Consider the following 9,819-nt stretch of genomic DNA (forward strand, 5'->3'; position numbering starts at 1 on the left):
GATAATAATTCAAGAAGATATTGTTAGATATGGACTGATATTTAAAAAAATAAATTTGACAGTGATAAACATATTTTTTCTGTGAAATATAAATTCATTTATTTCATGGATATTTGGGCATCTAAAAAAAATTTTTTTTCTTTTTTTTTTACCACTAGTCAGAAATTATTTAGGGCACTCAAAATAGAGGGATGAATAGGATAGGATTCCCTGCTCTTCAGGATCTCACAGTCTAGAAAGAGAGAAGGGAAGACTAGAAACTGTGATAAATGTTAGGATTGCACAGGTCGTACAGGAACATAGTGAACGCAGTACTAACTAAGAATATGGAGTCATTGCAGAGGCATAGCGAGTGGGGGGAAGAAAGAGGCACTTGCTCCCAGGTGCAAATCCAAGGGGGCAGGAGACAAGGTGCAGGCACCACAAACATGAAAGGCACCTGACTGAGGCAGTCAGACAAGAAGGGAGGAAGACATTTCTGCAGACATGTCACTACCATCAAGGTCTTTTCTTGAAATTGGTGTGTAAAAAAAAGGGGGGGTGCAATTTAGAGATTGCCTCTGTGCCCTCTTCATTTCCCTATGGCCCTGGATCATTGAAGGCTTCCAGGAGGAGCAGCCTGAACCTAGAAGTATAAATAGGTGTTAGCCAGACTTGCAAGATGTTCAAAATTGAGAAGCATTGAACTAACAGATCTTCACGTTCAAAAGATCTGCATCAAGAGAAAAAACAGCTAAAAATGCAATGAATCCCAAAGGATTCATTAAAAGGAACATAGTACCCAGAATAAGGGACATGATATCCACACAAGATCAATTGCACCTGGTGAACTGTGCATAGTTCTAGGTTCTATATTTTAGGATGGTCACTAACAAATTATAACTATCTAGGAAAAATGAAGGTTTGGATAAAGATGATTTATCACAAATATCTACATGACTAATAACACGGTAGAGGGATTGGACTTATTGTATGTTACCTCAGATGGCAGACCTATGTCTAATGTCTCAACATCAGAACCTTTCTAACGATAAATGTGTCTGAAAGTAGGATAGGTTGACATATGGAAAAGAAGATAATTTTCTGTCTTTAAATGCATTACAGGAAAAAATGAGTAGCCATTTGACACATAGCTTTAGGAAATTCCTATATTGTTGTAAGGAGGGTAAGACTTCATGAAGATCAAAAGGTTTTAGGACAGAGGGGAGTCAGGTACTCACCTTTTCTCTGTGTGGAGAGACCAAGTTCCCTCTGAAAGAAACAGCTCTTAGTAATGTAGGTGGTGACAGTTCTAAGCGTTCAGAATGCAGATCTCAGTTTCTGAGCTGCTCATGTAAAGGGTATGAGTCAAAAGTTATGATTCCTTAGTCTACCTCCCTCATAGTGCTACCTGAGACGCTGGACAAAGTGGCATGTTTTTATCCAGGGACTGGATATACCAGAGGTCTCATCAAAAACATACTGATAGATGGTCCCTCAAGGTTTCTGTTCATCAGGGATAAGCTATTGGGAAAAAGGAGCAATTAAAATTTTGTTTTCTCGTCCTTCTTATGATGTTCCTGTTAGCTCCTTTGTGTACATGATATTCTCATTCATTAGGCTATTGACTAGAAATTAGGACCTAGTAGACATTGTTCTAGGAGGTCCTCATAACAACACCTTCCAACATGAATATAATTTCTGAAATATTTGAAAACATACTTGTCATCTTTTTCTATTTCTTTAAGGTTTAGAGAAGTAGTTCATTGCATTTGTTAGTGTTGCTCTCTATAGTTTTGAAGACTTTTTACTGAACCCTTACTATGTACCACACACAGTTCTAAACTTGTTACATTTATTAGCATATTTAATCCTCTCCCAGCCCAAGTTGAAAAATAATATTGGTTTCAATCAAGTAACAATTGCACATGATTTATCTTAGTATCTTATGCCCATTTAAAAAATGATGGGACTGAGGCTTAGAAAGGTAATTTGCTTACACTTACCCAGATAGTCACATGAAGTGTAGCTTGCTCATAAAATGATTACATTTAGTATGCTGCATTTCTAAAGCATTCATTTATTTATTCATTTAACACATGTGCAAAACACCATGGTGTGTTAGGATGCCAACTTACAGATACAAAACTGTATTTTTAAACAAATTTTCCTAACTTAATACATATTTTGTGAACAGTTAGATAGCACCTACCATGATGGTGCAGTGGTGAAAGCTAGTCTACTGCTAAAGGAAAGGTCTGTGGTTCAAAACCACCAGTGGCTCCAAGACAGAAAGATGTGGCACCTTGCTTCTGCAGAGACTGATAACTGTGGAAACCCTATAGTGTTACTAGGATTCAGAATTGACTCCACGGCAGTGGGTTGGGTTATTTTGGTTTTATACATCATATAACTTTTGAAGCACTCTACAGCTTTAGTCCTCCCACGTTTATCTATATGTATTATCCTCTTTTATGAATGAAGAAACTGAAGCACAGAAATGTTGATCAACTTTTCAACATGAGGGCACTATCAATAATTACAAAGACAACAGTTATAAACCAAAATTGTGCAAGGTAAGCTGAGACTAAATTTCTGTTTCGTAGAATCTATTTGTTTTCTTTGCAAATGTAGACCAAAGATGACTTTGTAAAAATCTACATCACACTGGTGACTAGTACTGTGCCTAGGCTGAAATCCATAATGCATGTTGCATATGCTCTACTAAGCCCAATCTCCGCAATCTGTAACTTCCTTCTGTAGCAAACACACCTGGAATATATGATGTAAAAACTGACGAGTATAGAAGACATGTAATGTTTGACTTCCAAAACCCTTCATATCTTTTAGTAATATACACAGTCTTCTGACCTCTAACACTTCAGACATGAAGTCAAATTAAAGTAGCAGACCTGTCATAACCTACTGCTCTTAGGGTCACACGAATGGAATTTAAAAAACAAATAAACAAGAACAAAGCCCAATGCCATCTAGCTGATTCCTGCTCATAGTGACCCTATAGGACACAGTAGAACTGCCTCATAGGGTTTCCAACCAGCAACTGGTGGATTCCAACTGCCAACCTTTTGGTTATCAGCCGAATGCTTAACCACTGTGCCACCAGGGGTCCCTGGAATATTTAAGAGGGTGCTAAATTAGTCAATCATTGAGGAAAAATATCTGAGTCTCTATTAGCCATAAACATCACAAACTTTAATTCTCTCAGGTATAGGTCAAAATTCAGGAAAGAAATATTTATACTGAGTTTAAATTATCAGTAACATTTATTGTTATAAAGCAATGATTCCTTTACTGTGGCCACTTTTCTGTATCTTGAGGTCAATCCCATTTGTAGCCATCCATCTACTATAATCTCTAGATTTAGAACAAACACAAGCATATCCATTCAGTGATACCAAATTCACTCTTGCTCTTGGGTCTACTTGCTTCTTTGTTATGAACAGAAAGGGAATCTCTTCAATTCTCTGTTATTCCCTGTTTTAGTTGGCTATATGCCCAGCTGGTGGAGGCAAGTATTTGACTTCTCTGTCAATATGAGCCCACAGGTTGACCTCTATCACTCTCTACATACTGAATATTCAGGAAAGGTCTTTCTGTAATAGGAAAGAAGAAAATATATTCCTGTCATGACATAAATAGTTTATACTCTCAAGCTCTAAGTTAGTTCTGCTTCCACCAAAAGGCTGCGCATGTGTGGTGGGCTGTTCAGTTATGTACTTCCTCTCATTTGTCTAGAGATGCACCATTTATAAAGACACATTGGCATTCATTATCTCATTCCAGTGAATCTCTGTAAGAATTTGGTGCAAATTATGATGGTTCAGGTTATGTGTCAACTTGGCTGGGCCATGATTATCAGTGGTTTGGCAATTACGTTGTAGTTTGGCAGCTATGTAATGATGTAATTACCTCTGTAATGAGATCTGAAATAATGTAACCACCTCCATTATGAGATCTGTTATGAGCAACCAATCAGTTGAAAGGGAGTTTCTTTTGGGATGCACCTGCATCCGATATAGGTGAACCTTCTGGTAAAGCTGTAGGGCTTTTCTTCCTTCTGAATGCTACAGCTGTCTCCTGTTTACCTGACCTCCAGTTCTTGAGGCTTTAGATGTCTGCTTACCTGTCCCTCTTGGTATTCATCAGCCTTCACTGTCTCTGCGGCAGCTACCTGCCAGCTTACCTTGGGTTAACCAATCACTGCAGCTACATCAGTCAGGAGAAGCCTCCAGCCTGACCCACTGATTTGAGACTTATCAGCCTCTATAACTACGTGAGTAGTTTCCTTGATGCAAATCTCTCTCTCTTTCTATATATATATACACATATATATGTTGTCAGGTGCCCTCACATCAGTTCCAACTCATTGTGACCCTATGTACAACAGAACAAAACACTACTCGGTACTTCACCATTCTCACAGTCGTTGTTATGCTTGAGCCCATTGTTGCAGCCACTGTGTCAGTCCATCTCATTGAGGTTCTTCCTCTTTTTCACTAACGCTCTACTTTACCAAGCATGATGTCTTTCTCCAGGGACTGGTCCCTCCTTATAACACGTCCAAAATATGTGAGATGAAGTCTCACCATCCTTGCTTCTAAGGAACATTCTGGCTGTACTTCCTCCAAGACAGATTCGTCCATTCCTTTGGCAGTCCGTGATATATTCAATATTCTTTGCCAGCACCATAATTCAAAGGCGTCAATTATTCTTTGATCTTCCTTATTCATTGTCCAGCTTTGACATGCATATGAGACGATTAAAAACACCATGGCTTGGGTTGGGAGCACAGCTAAGTGTTCCGGAATTCCCATTCTTCACAATGTTATTCATGATTTGTTATGATCCGCAGAGTCAGTAAAACACAGGTAAACATCTTTCTGGTATTCTTGGCTTTAAGCCAGGATCTATCTGCATTAGCAATGATATCCCTGGTTCCACATTCTCTTCTAAATCTGGCTTGAATTTCTGGTAGCTCCCTGATGATATACTGCTGCAACTGCTTTTGAATGATCTTCAGGAAATTTTACTGCCTGTAATATTAATGATATTCTTTGATAATTTCCACATTCAATTGAATCACCTTCCTTTGGAAAGGTCATAAATCTGGATATCTTCCAGCCCGTTTGGCCAGGTAGATAGATGTCTTCCAAATTTTTTGGCATAGGCTAGTGAGCACTTCTAAATCTGCATCTGTTTTTTGAAATATCTCAGTTGGTATTCTGTCATTTGATGGAATCTAGTTTTTCTCCATTGCCTTCAGTGCAACTTGGTCCTCTTCCTTCAGTATCATAGGTTCTTGATCATGTGCTACTGCCTGAAATGGATGAACAATGACCAAATCTTTTTGGTACAGTGACTCTGTGTATTTCTTACATCTTCATTTGATGCTTCTTACGTTGTTTAATATTTTCGCCGTAGAATCCTTCAATATTGCAACTACAATAGTCTTTTTAGTAAAACGTTATGTCAGTCACCATGCATTGTCAATTTCACTTAAGAACTATCACTATTCCCAACAAATAATTACTCACATATTTAGTTATAAGAAGATCTCCTTTTAAGAACCTTGCCCTACCATTGGGATTGACACAGTATTCAATTATTTAAATACATAACACAAAACAATGTTCACTTTGCCTTTATTTTGGAGGCTGTTGTTGTTGTTGTTGTTGGGTGCCGTCAAGTCGGTTCTAACTCGTAGAGACACTATGCGCAACAGAACGAAACACTACCTGGTCCTGCACCATCCTTACAATAGCTGTTATGCTTGAGCTCATTGTTGCAGCATGTCAATCCACCTCGTTGAGGGTCTTTCTCTTTTCCACTGGCCCTGTATTTTGCAAAGTGTAATGTCCTTATCCAGGGACTGATCCCTCCAGACAGCATGTCCAAAGTATGTAAGACACAGTCTCGCCATCCTTACTTCCAAGGAGCATTCTGGTTATACTTCTTCCAAGACAGATTTGTTCATTATTTTGGCAGTCTATGGTATATTTAATATTCTTCACCAACACCACATATCAAAGGCATCAATTCTTCTTCTGTCTTCCTTATTCATTGTCCAGCTTTCAAATGCATATGATGTGATTGAAAATATCATGCCTTGGGTCAGGCGCACCTTAATCTTCAAGGTGACATCTTTGCTTTTCAACACTTTAAGGAGGTCAGTTGCAGCAGATTTGCCCAATGCAATGCGTCTTTTGATTTCTTGACTGCTGCTTCCATGGCTGTTGATTGTACATCCAAGTAAAATGAAATCCTTGACAACTTCAATCTTTTCACTGTTTATCATGATGTTGCTCATTGGTCCAGTTGTGAGGATTTTTGTTTTCTTTATGTTGAGGTGCAATCCATACTGAAGGCCATGTTCTTTGATCTTCATTAGTAAGCGCTCCAAGTCCTTTTCACTTTCAGCAAGCAAGGTTGTGAATACCAGTGGCATATCTTGCAGCATCACAGCAACATGTAAGCCCCCACAGTATGGCAAACTGACAAGACACGTGGGGGATTTTGGAGGCTAGAATTACAGTAATCCATGGAAAGTTTTGAATACTTCAGGTTTAACTCCAAATTGCTTTTAAGAAAGACATTTAGAATGAGGCCCAAGAATTCTACCAACTAGCTTTAATTTTAATCTCTTTCACTTTTATTTATGACCACTAATGACTACAGCAGAAAGCAGAGTACATCCCCTACTCATCTCATTTTGAGAGCTTTATTGATCGAAAACTATAATCCACTTATGAAATAGGCCCAGCTTATTTTTTTTTAACTTTTATTGAGCTTCAAGTGAATGTTTACAAATCAAGACAGACTGTCACATATAAGTTTATATACACCTTACTCCATACTCCCACTTGCTCTCCCCCTAATGAGTCAGCCCTTCCAGTCTCTCCTTTCGTGACAATTTTGCCAGCTTCCAACTCTCTCTATCCTCCCATTTCCCCTCCAGACAGGAGATGCCAACACAGTCTCAAGTGTCCACCTGATACAAATAGCTCACTCTTCATCAGCATCTCACTCCTACCCACTGTCCAGTCCCTTCCAATTCTGATGAGTTGTCTTTGGGAATGGTTCCTGTCCTGGGACAACAGAAGGTTTGGGGACCGTGACTGCCAGAATTCCTCTAGTCTCAGTCAGACCATTAAGTATGGTCTTTTTGTGAGAATTTGGGGTCTGCATCCCACTGATCTCCTGTTCCCTCAGGGGTTCTCTGTTGTGCTCCCTGTCAGGGCAGTCATCAGTTGTGGCCGGGCACCAACTAGTTCTTCTGGTCTCAGGATGATGTAAGTCTCTAGTTCATGTGGCCCTTTCTGTCTCTTGGGCTCTTAGTTATCGTGTGACCTTGGTGTTCTTCATTCTCCTTTGATCCAGGTGGGTTGAGACCAATTGATACATCTTAGATGGCCGCTTGTTAGCATTTAAGACCCCAGATGCCACATTTCAAAGTGTGATGCAGAATGTTTTCATAATAGAATTATTTTGCCAATTGACTTAGAAGTCCCCTTAAACCATGGTCCCCAAACCCCTGCCCTTGCTCCGCTGACCTTTGAAGCATTCAGTTTATCCCAGAAACTTCTTTGCTTTTGGTCCAGTCCTGTTGAGCTGACCTTCCATGCATTGAGTATTGTCCTTCCCTTCACCTAAAGCAGTTCGTATCTACTAACTAATCAGCAAAAAATCCTCTCCCACCCTCCCTCCCTCCCCCCTCGTAACCACAAAAGTATGTGTTCTTCTCCGTTTTTTCTATTTCTCAAGATCTTATAATAGTGGTCTTATACAGTATTTGTCCTTTTGCCTCTGACTGATTTCGCTCAGCATAATGCCTTCCAGGTTCCTCCATGTTATGAAATGTTTCAGAGATTCGTCACTGTTCTTTATCGATGCGTAGTATTCCATTGTGTGAATATACCACAATTTATTTATCCGTTCATCCATTGATGGACACATTGGTTGCTTCCATCTTTTTACTATTGTAAACAGAGCTGCAATAAACATGGGTGTGCATATATCTGTTTGTGTGAAGGCTCTTATTTCTCTAGGGTATATTCCGAGGAGTGGGATTTCTGGGTTGGATGGTAGTTCTATTTCTAACTGTTTAAGATAACGCCAGATAGATTTCCAAAGTAGTTGTACCATTTTACATTCCCACCAGCAGTGTATAAGAGTTCCAATCTCTCTGCAGCCTCTCCAACATTTATTATTTTGTGTTTTTTGGATTTATGCAACCTTGTTGGAGTGAGATGGAATCCCATCATAGTTTTAATTTGCATTTCTCTAATGGCTAATGATCGAGAGCATTTTCTCATGTATCTGTTAGCTGCCTGAATATCTTCTTTAGTGAAATGTGTGTTCATATCCTTTGCCCACTTCTTGATTGGGTTGTTTGTCTTTTTGTGGTTGAGTTTTGACAGAATCATATAGATTTTAGAGATCAGGCGCTGGTCAGAGATGTCATAGCTGAAAATTCTTTCCCAGTCTGTAGGTGGTCTTTTTACTCTTTTGGTGAAGTCTTGAGATGAGCATAGGTGTTTGATTTTTAGGAGCTCCCAGTTATCTGGTTTCTCTTCATCATTTTTGGTAATGTTTTGTAGTCTGTTTATGCCTTGTATCAGGGCTCCTAGGGTTGTCCCTATTTTTTTTTCCATGATCTTTATCGTTTTAGTCTTTACGTTTAGGTCTTTGATCCACTTAGAGTTAGTTTTTGTGCATGGTGTGAGGTATGGGTCCTGTTTCATTTTTTTGCAAATGGATATCCAGTTATGCCAGCACCATTTGTTAAAAAGACTATCTTTTCCCCAATTAACTGACACTGGGCCTTTGTCAAATATCAGCTGCTCATATGTGGATGGATTTATGTATTGGTTCTCAATTCTGTTCCATTGGTCTATATGCCTGTTGTTGTACCAATACCAGGCTGTTTTGACTACTGTGGCTGTATAATAGGTTCTAAAATCAGGTAGAGTGAGGCCTCCCACTTTGTTGTTCTTTTTTAGTAATGCTTTATTCATCCGGGGCTTCTTTCCTTTCCATACAAAGTTGGTGATTTGTTTCTCCATCACTTTAAAAAATGTCATTGGAATTTGGATCGGAAGTGCATTGTATGTATAGATGGCTTTTGGTAGAATAGATATTTTTACAATGTTAAGTCTTCCTATCCATGAGCAAGGTATGTTTTTCCACTTATGTAGGTCCCTTTTAGTTTCTTGCACTAGTACTTTGTAGTTTTCTTTGTATAGGTCTTTTACATCTTTGTTAAGATTTATTCCTAAGTGTTCTATCTTCTTGAGGGCTACTGTGAATGGCATGGATTTGGTGATTTCCTCTTCGATGTTCTTTTTGTTGATGTAAGGGAATCCAAGTGATTTTCACACGTTTATCTTGTAACCTGAGACTCTGCCAAACTCTTCTATTAGTTTCAGTAGTTTTCTGGAGGATTCTTTAGGTTTTTCTGTGTATAAGATCATTTCATCTGCAAATAGAGATAATTTTACTTCCTCCTTGCCAATCCAGATGCGCTTTATTTCTTTGTCTAGCCTAATTGCTCTGGCTAGGACCTCTACCACAACGTTGAATAAGAGTGGTGATAAAGGGCATTCTTGTCTGGTTCCCGTTCTTATTTTTTTTTATAATTATATAAAATATTGATAAGAACTATGTTTACTCTGTCCCTATTATTGGAGAATAGAATTGAGATAACTTAGATCTGTAGAAAATTTGGAATGTTTCTGTGTCCCAAAATCTATTTTATTAATAAAATTCAAGAAGAGAAAAATGACTTTCCAGTCAAGGTATAATTCAAATGACTTTTAATTT

Source organism: Loxodonta africana, chromosome 15 (assembly GCF_030014295.1).
Source record: "Loxodonta africana isolate mLoxAfr1 chromosome 15, mLoxAfr1.hap2, whole genome shotgun sequence".
Lineage (NCBI taxonomy): Eukaryota > Metazoa > Chordata > Mammalia > Proboscidea > Elephantidae > Loxodonta > Loxodonta africana.